The sequence below is a fragment of the Salvia hispanica genome, chromosome 6 (assembly GCF_023119035.1).
Source record: "Salvia hispanica cultivar TCC Black 2014 chromosome 6, UniMelb_Shisp_WGS_1.0, whole genome shotgun sequence".
In the NCBI taxonomy this organism is placed as follows: Eukaryota; Viridiplantae; Streptophyta; class Magnoliopsida; order Lamiales; family Lamiaceae; genus Salvia; species Salvia hispanica.
In genome coordinates, this window is record NC_062970.1 from 1,192,644 (window position 1) to 1,201,961 (window position 9,318).

The 9,318-nt window shown below is 34.7% G+C and overlaps 1 pseudogene; it reads right to left on the reverse strand.

Annotated features, from left to right (window-relative positions):
• Positions 1-3,679: 3,679 nt before the first annotated feature.
• On the reverse strand, positions 3,680-8,413 carry LOC125195885 (annotated as a pseudogene).
• Between the last annotated feature and the right edge of the window lie 905 nt (positions 8,414-9,318).

The window sequence follows — 9,318 nt, forward strand, 5'->3', positions numbered from 1 at the left end:
ATTATTGCCTTCTCATTTTCAACGTTTGAACAATGAAATTCACACCTGAGTCTGAGTCTGACTGAATGCTTCCAAATCTTGGCTTTTCACTAACCCACCCATATAAGTACTACTACGTGTGTCGACAATCATATTTGTGGTGGATCACATATCACTACTTCAATTCAAAGGACACAACCTTTTTAAATTAATAATAACATTATTGTGCCATACCTTTATAATGCGAATAAGAAAAGTAGGTTCTCAATTATAAGGTTTAAATTTTGAGCTCATCTCAGTTGGACTAACTTTATTCCATATCACTTACAAATTAAATTCATTATAAACATCGAACACTGTATATGTTGACACTAATTACATTGTCCAAATTAATTTAGATTGTAAGTGTATAATATTTGGATTTGATAGTATGTATTCATTCATTCTCATAAGTCATAACTAGGAGTATCTAGTATCAAAAGTTGACTTAAAGAAAAGTAGAATATGAGTGAGTACAGTAAATCAAGAATGATGGTGGGAAATTTTGGTACTTCCTCCGCTCACGTAATTTAACACTTTAACTTGACGAGTTTTAAAAAATTTAATGGAAAGTAAGTTGAAAAAATTGGTGGGATGTGAGTCTACTTTAAAGATTAGTTTTATAATAAAATATGGTAGGAATGAGTTAGTGAAATATGAGATAACTACAAAAAATGGTAAAAGTGAAATGTGACAAATTATGTGACGGGGAGTACTTTCTTCCCTGTGTAATAATTGTGCTTTGTTAAATGAGCAGTCGTAATCTCATTCCATTATTGTTATCCAATAATAAATTAAGTAGGGTCACTAGCTAGACTTTAGTACTTGTTTAACTAGTAAACTACAGTCTTATTCTTATAATCTTCCGACCAAGATATATCCTCCGTTCATAGTTATAGAGCGTTTTTTTCGATCTGAAAATTAAGAAAAATGGGGTTAGATGAGTTAAGTAAAGGGAGAATAAAGTGGAAAATGAAAAAAAAAGAGACATGAAGATAAAAAAGTAAGAAAGAGTAAAAGCGATTCGATAAATGTGTTGACTTTTTAAAAAGAGAAATGACTTATTACTACGAAACGTATCAAAAGTAGAAAATGCTATTATTATGAAAACGGATGAAGTATATAAGCGATCTAAAATAGTGTCAAAATAGAAATGATATAGAATTATTTTTGTTGGGTAGTGTATAAGTCGAATATATGGTACTGATATCCGTACTTGACACTAAATTCTGTCGCAATACTTTCAAGGATTTCATTAATGCGTTTGCCTCTTAATCAGTGTTTGCTTCTTAATTATTGCATCTGTCCTTTTCTCTTATTTTGTTTTTTTTATAGCCAATTAAGTCAAATATTACTCCTCATCACCCGCTTAAAATGCCCGTTTAATTTTAGTTTGCCCAACTAAATGACAATTTCCTTTTTGGTAACTTTCTCTCCATTAATATTTTCACCACTTTTTCTCACTCTTATTAAAATACCCATCTTTCTTTATCTCTCTACTTTAATACTTACACCCACTTTCTCTCTCCAATTAAACACTTTAACCAATAACTCCTAAAATCCTTACCATAATGTGTCATCTTAGCTGGGACGGAGGAAATAATTATTTTCAGTTCATCATCTGTGTACACAATTTTACAACAAACTTTTCCCCAAAATATATTCATAATTTTGTTATACACTATTCTTATGCCGACATTTTACATCAAAAGTGGGGTGTAGAAAGACTCAAAAAGTAGTACACGTGAGAATGAAATTGGACTTTCTAAATGGCACAACCTCCATTAATTTCTATGAAATTTATATACTCCTACGCCCTATTAAAAATTGCACATTTTCCTTTTTAGGTTGTCCATTAAGTAAACGTTTTAAAATGGAAACATCATCTCTCTACTTTTCCTCTCTCTTACTTTACCCCTCTTCATTAACTCACAAACAACAAATTACATAAAATCATGTCAGAAAACCAAATGTTTCATATTTATTGGGATGGAGGAGTATTAAACCTTTTCAAAGCCGCAAACTCTGAAAAAACAGCTCATAGCACTATTACGGCAAGAATATTCCAAATATAAAAAAGGGTTTTTAATTTAGTGGTCTATGGTGCTTGGATCTGAAAACGATTAGTCGAATTGTCTATCTCGGAATCTAGTTTTAATGCGGTAGTTGATTGGTCAATTCGGTGGATCAGCACATCTGCCACCTGGTGTAGCTTTAAGCCACAGATTCAAAAATTTTATATTGGGGATATGATAAATAATTTCAGCGACATAAAGATTTAAAATCCAATTTATTCTCTTCTATTATTTCGATTACTTATTTTCTAGTGACTCGTTTTGTTGTGCATAAAAATATATTGTTGTTTTATTTTACTTAAAAACTTCACTAATTGAGATAGAGGCCCTTAGATATATATACAACTAAGAATTTATTTTAGCTTAAATATTTAAACAAATAAAAAACGATCATATTTTTAAAATAGTTGTATCAAATATGAGCATTAGAAACTATAAATAATACTAAAATTATATCTAACCATACTTTTATTGTGAATAAAACAAATGAGATATATTTGTATTCAAACATTTAACATTCGATTATAATTCGAAACTATAAACAAATAATGAAAATAGAATATAATATAGCGCATGAAGATAGAATATAGTGCAATTGATGAAGATAAAATAGCAAAATCTGCGCTTGCAAAAATCGATCCCGGTGGATGCCGCAAAGTTGTGCAGATTACCACTGGGCTATTTCGTATTTTGGGGGTAAAGTCGTCCCCTCTCATATGAAGTGGATCCGCTAAGCTTTGAGCAAAGTAGGAGATTCAAACCCATTATACTACTTCTTTCTCCAAGGAAGATACCTATTCTTGGATAAATATAAAAATTTATACTCCCTCCGTCCCGCTTAGAGTCCCTTGATCAATTTTGGTGTCCCGCTTAGAGTCCCTTGGGAAAAATTAATAAAAAATGCCTACAAAGTGTTAAAAGTGGATCCCAACATCCACTACAATATTTATTTATTACATAATCAAACACTTTTTTCTTAAAAACATGCGTCCGACTCAATCGGACTCCCAAAGGGACGAGGGAGATATAATTTTATTTTGTGTGTAAAGTAAAGAGAATAAGATAAGAGAGTAAATAAAATAGGAATAAAGGAGTTTCTATTTGTAGTAATGAATTATTTTAATTGAACAAACAAAAAGGAAAATGGGTCATTTTTCGATAAAGAACATAAATAGAGCATACTACTGATATGATAAAATTTCTTAGATCTAATTCAAAGCATTATTTTGAAGTGATCTCAACTTAAAACTATACGTTATTATTATTAATTATCACTGAATTTTTTCACCATACCAATTAGTGTACTATAAAAATTGATTAGGGCACACTGCCAATTGTAAATTGATAGCATTTGTTTCCAAGCAACTACGCATTTTCAAGTAAGTAAACGGATCTATCAATTTACAATACAAGCTTTTAGGCAAGTTTCAGCTGCAACAACCAAAAGAACTACCATACAGATCATTATATGCTATAAATCTAAAGAATGTTCATCAAATGATGTGTTATCACTCGCTGGATCTAAAATATGGGGATTTAAGAGAGCGTAAACGATGAGCTGAATTTCTCGAATTCAATGGTCAAAATGAACTCAAAGATGGGAGCTACGGCACCACAATTTCATTGAGATCGTACAATGAAATAAGAATCTTCAGCAGGAATAAACAAATTTCACTTGTAGGCAGATGCCTTTTAACAAAATGTTTCTGCTTTACTCCGTTTTGACATTCTCTCTCTCTTTGGGCTTATGGAACACAATTAAAATAGTAAAATTTAGAATCTGAAACCTGGATCGACATCCATTGCCCAGGCGAATTTTGCCAGTAAGGACTTGTTAAAAATCTGCACAACATAAAAAGAAACCAACCATTATTGATGGAAAAGGATGAAAAATAGATTGAAGCTAGCAACCCAAAGCTCACCTTCTCAATAGGAACTTCATGGCGTTTGCACCATGCAACGGTGATCCTAGGATCAAGATAGTTGATCTTTGACGTACCCAATGCTACAGTTTTTAGATCCTCTTTCGTATCCTTATCTCTTTCCATTTTTTCAATCTTCGCTGTGGTTTGAGATATCTTTTCTCCAATCTGAACAACAGTAACATCATAAGCTGCGTGTAGCATGCCATATGCCTAACTAGCCCACAAAGCAAGCCATTTACTTACGAATCAGGATTTAAACTCCTCTTCGACTTCCCATCCGAACTCATCAAAGGGGGGTTCCCTTTTGACCCTAGCCAAATTTGTCCTCAATTCTTCCAAAACGCCCTGAATTCACCAGCAATTGAATAGAAAATAGATTTGAGCTTATACAAGAAGGAAAACATCCAACCAGAAGTAGGAAACAAATGTGATACATCAGTCACCAAAAACAGAGCCCATGCAGAATCCTTCTCCAGGGATGCAGCCTCCGCAATATACCCCCCAAATCTTTTAATATTTCTGATTCACTTTTGTTACTAGCTAATAGATTCATGACATTACCTTTAGTTCATCTATCTTTTCATTCAAACGCGTCATCTGAGCGCTGTGGGACTTTGAGACGGTACGCTGATGATTACAAATGATGGCAACCTAAGCAAGACATGTAGAGAATAAGACATAATAATAGAAGTTCACACAAAAAGAGATAATCAGAATTGAAAATCTTGCCTCCTTGTTTGCATGCTGATAGACAACAACTTTTTTAGCAACTTCTCCCCTTTTGTCTCCCTGCTCAGCTGTATACAAGGGATCCATGCATTAAGTCATTAACAGATTTGTCAAGAGAAGAATTCAATATTAACTATTAAGAACAAGTATAGGCTGAGGTTTCATTACACTTGAAATAAAGCAAAACTGTTTCCATTGACATGAGGGGCATCAGCATCATGTATCAAATACCATACACTATATGCATGTTTAACAGCACAGTACACATGTCATATTCATTCAGCTGATTTAGTTAGTACTATATGTTACTCATACCAAAAGTAAGAGAATAGCTCTCTGCCAAACAAGAAAAGGTTATACGGCTAAAAGACTCTAAGATAGCTCATATAAATCTGTCATCATAATTTATTTATAACCAACTTCAAATAAAAGTACAAGTTCACATCAACTTTAATTGAAACATAAGAGGAGGGGTTTAATATTACTCTGCTAAAAGTAAAATAAATAAAAAGTACAATAAATAACAAAAAGATGGGAGTACAAAAGTAGCCAGCAGCTTCTAAAGGCATTGCTCTACTTTTCAGGAAAATTCTTGGTTAGAACTCAAAATGACTCAATGTTGAGAAAATTCTTGAAAACAGATACTTTAGTACAATGTTATCTCTTAAGGCATTCAAATGAATCGTCTGCCATTCTTTCACCTGAGACCCATTCCCATCCCCACAGCATGGCAGGAGAATGAGAAATTAGATATGCTGCACATCAACACTACTTATTAATGAGTAAACATTCCACAGAGAGTAATCAAATTGCATCTTACCATGTCATCCAATGTAATAGATGCATTGTATGTACGGAACACCTTGGCAGTGAGACCAGGCATCAATTCCTTTAGATGAGCATTCAGTTTACTAGTATCTAGTTTGTCAAATATATCATCTCCACCTTTTTTCCCTGGACAAAATACAATATGCATGTAAATATATATACCAATAAGAACCAGAGTCCCATGCATATTATTTTAGTGGACTGTTACTGACTATTCCGAAACTCTTGGATTGCCCTGAACACAGCAACTTCAACCTCGACTTCATTCTGATACCTTATAGAATCTTTACCAAGAAAATCAAACTGCACGTAGGGAATTGGACCTTCAAGATATTTGGAGGCACTGGTTCCACATTTTCAACTTTTAACGTACAGCAACCTACTGTATCAGCTTCATCATCATCCTACAATGAAAAAGATATTAAAAACTGTATAATCCTCAATTAAAAAGCATGCACAAATTTCAAAAAATCAGTGCAAAGCTTGAACATATAAAAGACATCATGACAAGACAGAAATTCAAAGAATGATAAAACACAAGAACCTCTTGCAGTTATACCTTCTCATTGCCTGCCCTAAGAGCTAGTTTGTCAATAAGATATGTAGCTACTGCTATCTGCTTCTTAGTAGGGTCTTTGCTTGTAAAGTCTTTGGTATATGCTGCTCGGATACCTTGTATGTAGTCCTTCATTCGAACACAACATGCAAACAATTAGTACAACAATCTTCACAACCAACACAAATGACAATAAGAAATTGGAGTTTAAGTTTGTCTGAATAACCTTTAATAGCCTGGCCTTCTCGTACTTCTCTTTGTCACTTTGTCCCTTCAAGGTACTACTTGCGGCAAGAAAAACATATTTGAATTCCTTCGGATTAATGGGGTCATTCCAAAAGGCCAACCATGTCACTGTGTTGTCATGCCTTATTTCTTTCCAGCTGCCGGTCACGAAGTTCATAGAGTATTAATTTTAGAAACATTCACACTTGAAGCTGAAACACTGTTCATTCTTTGTGGTATTTTGAGGAAAAAGAGTCATTAAAAGAACCTTTGGCCAGGGATAGGGCACTCAGGAATTGGAGCATCCTTTCCAATATTGATAGTTATGTCACTTGGTTGAATTCGTCTTTTCAGCTTCCCCATCTGTATTGACCATCAATATTTTTTTTTCAGTAAAAGCTTAAATTTCTACATTAACAACAATGTTTTATTGCTAGAAGGAAGACTTCGTGCACCTTTGGGTGCTCACCCCGGCCGCGGAACAATCCAGGTGGTTCAACTCTAAAGTTTCCAACCTGTAAGCACACCTCCGTTGTCATCTGTTTCTTTTTCTCCTTTTCACTCAGATGCCAATCATATATTGGAGTGAAATCACAGTGTTCTAAGCTCTGAATAATGTGATTTTTCCCCAAAATCTTCCGCCAGTCATCCATGAAGTTCTCTTTGAACTTAGGCTTTTCCATATACTCAGTACCAAGCATAACCGCAAACATTGTTGCCACCTTCAAGTCGAAGAAATGAAGATTTTGATATAATTCCAAATAATATAATCAACTCTACAAGTAACAAATACAGGGGGAGGGGTGCCATAAGCATAGATGCACCAAATAGATGTGTGAGTGAGTAAAAGAGAGAGAGAGAGAGAGAGAGCAGCACCTCTTCCTGTTCTGAAGTTAAGTCAACAGGCTTCCCTTTATAGAGCATCTTGACACCATGAGGCTTATATGGTGGCGGAAAAATCACACCATTATGGACCAAAGTGGTCCACTTCTGCCCATCACCAGAACTAGGATGAACCTTTGATGACTCAGAATACTTTGAGTTTTTAATGAACTTTTTCGGTTTTTGATTGAACTTTGTTATTGGAGTTGTAGGCTTAGTAAATTTTTTGACTTGTGCTGATTTCTTCTCCGCAACAGCTGTCTTCTTTATTCTCTGTGATATGGGAATATGATCTTCCTCATCTTCTTCCTCCATTTCAGCTTTAATGGACGATTCTTTATTTTTATGAGGTGTAGATGTCTCACACAGTTTAGGCCTTTTTATAGATGTATCCGTAGGTTTTTCACTATCTACATTTCTCTTCTTCAAAACAGCGGAAGGTTTCCTATCCGTCGATGCTGAACCATTTTGTCCACATTCGGCCAACAAAGGTTTTTTATCACTAGTAGAAAACCTGTTGGCTGAACCCCCAGCAACAGCCTTCACTCGAAACTTAGAAGACAAAGGTATTTCATCATCTGAATCTTCTGATTTGGGGATCTTTGAAGTTTGACCAAAATTTGAAACATTGGCACCTTTGTTGGCATTTCCAGGGTTGAACTTTGATCGCCCAGCATGAAGCCTGGCACTAAGTGGTTTATCATCTTCAGAATCTTCTGATTCCTCCTTTGGTCCACTAGTGGATTCATTCAAAGAATTCTCACCTTTAATCTGACGCTTGTTAGAGTTTAACTCACCGGCCTTTGAAGTGGAAGGTTTAGAATCCACCATTGTAGGCTTTACTGCCAATCCCTTGGTAGGAGAATTAGATAATTTTGGGCTCATCAGAGGAGATCTATCAGGAGGTGTCCTGGAAGAAGGGACCATCTTACTCCTTTGAACAAAGTTATTCTGACCATTTTGTGGGCGTGCATTTGATGCCGGCGACCTCCCTTGCTGTTGATCATGTTTCTGAGGTACTGATTTTTTAATTTCCGAGTTTGATTGGTTTGGCTTTGAAGAAGAGCTACTCCTTTTGAAAACTAACGGTACATCATCGTCATCCATATCATCCGCCATTACCTTTTGCTTGTTACATGCCTCAACAGCCATTAGTGGCTATTACCTATGAATACACCAATGCTATTGTTAACAGCTATATAGCAATTCTCCAGTAATTCAAATTCACATGTACAGTATAGACCAAAATCTTATCATTCACAAGCACTAGCTTCACTTGTTATGATATAATTTCTTATGAGTAAATGCATCCTCAGGTGAATAACGCTAACGAGAAAAAAGAACCTCAAACATTTTTTCTCCAAAACTTGACTTTGATGATCCACAATAGTCGTCTAAGCCACACACAATCCAAAATCCTCATCAACCAAACCATTAAGGGAGTACTAACTTTAGGTGGTGGAGTAAATGATAAACACATGTGATAATTTGAAGCATTAGATTATAAAACAAGCTTAAAATTAATAATCCACTTAAGCATGTGGGAAATTAGCTTAAATTGTTTTTATCACCTAAAGTAAAAATTCCCTGATTGGATAGAGACCTTATGTGTGCTCTTAGTTGATTTCATGCACACATCTTACTATATATCAACTGTTCTAATGAGGATACAGTTCAACTCTTCCACAATGATGGGTATTAAGTTAGGTTGAAAAAGGTTTCCGGGTTCTGCCTCAGATGATCAGAGAGTTATAGTAGGCATTTTCATTTCAGTTTATTGAATCCACATTAACTTGGGTCTAACATTCCCAATTTCTGTAATATGGTTTTTCCATAATTAACAGAAACGCAAAACCTAGAAATTGAAAGAAGTGCTACCACCTACATTAACCAAAACTAATAATTGTCGACTAGAATCACCATTATGCACCTGTTCTATAATGCTAAAATGCATTTTAAAGAAAAGAAACAATTTTGTTAACTTTCAATCCAGCTACACATCCCTAGCTCAACATCCAACAATCAATTACATGCATATATACCATAAAATGACAATAAACCAAACGGAACCATATCATAC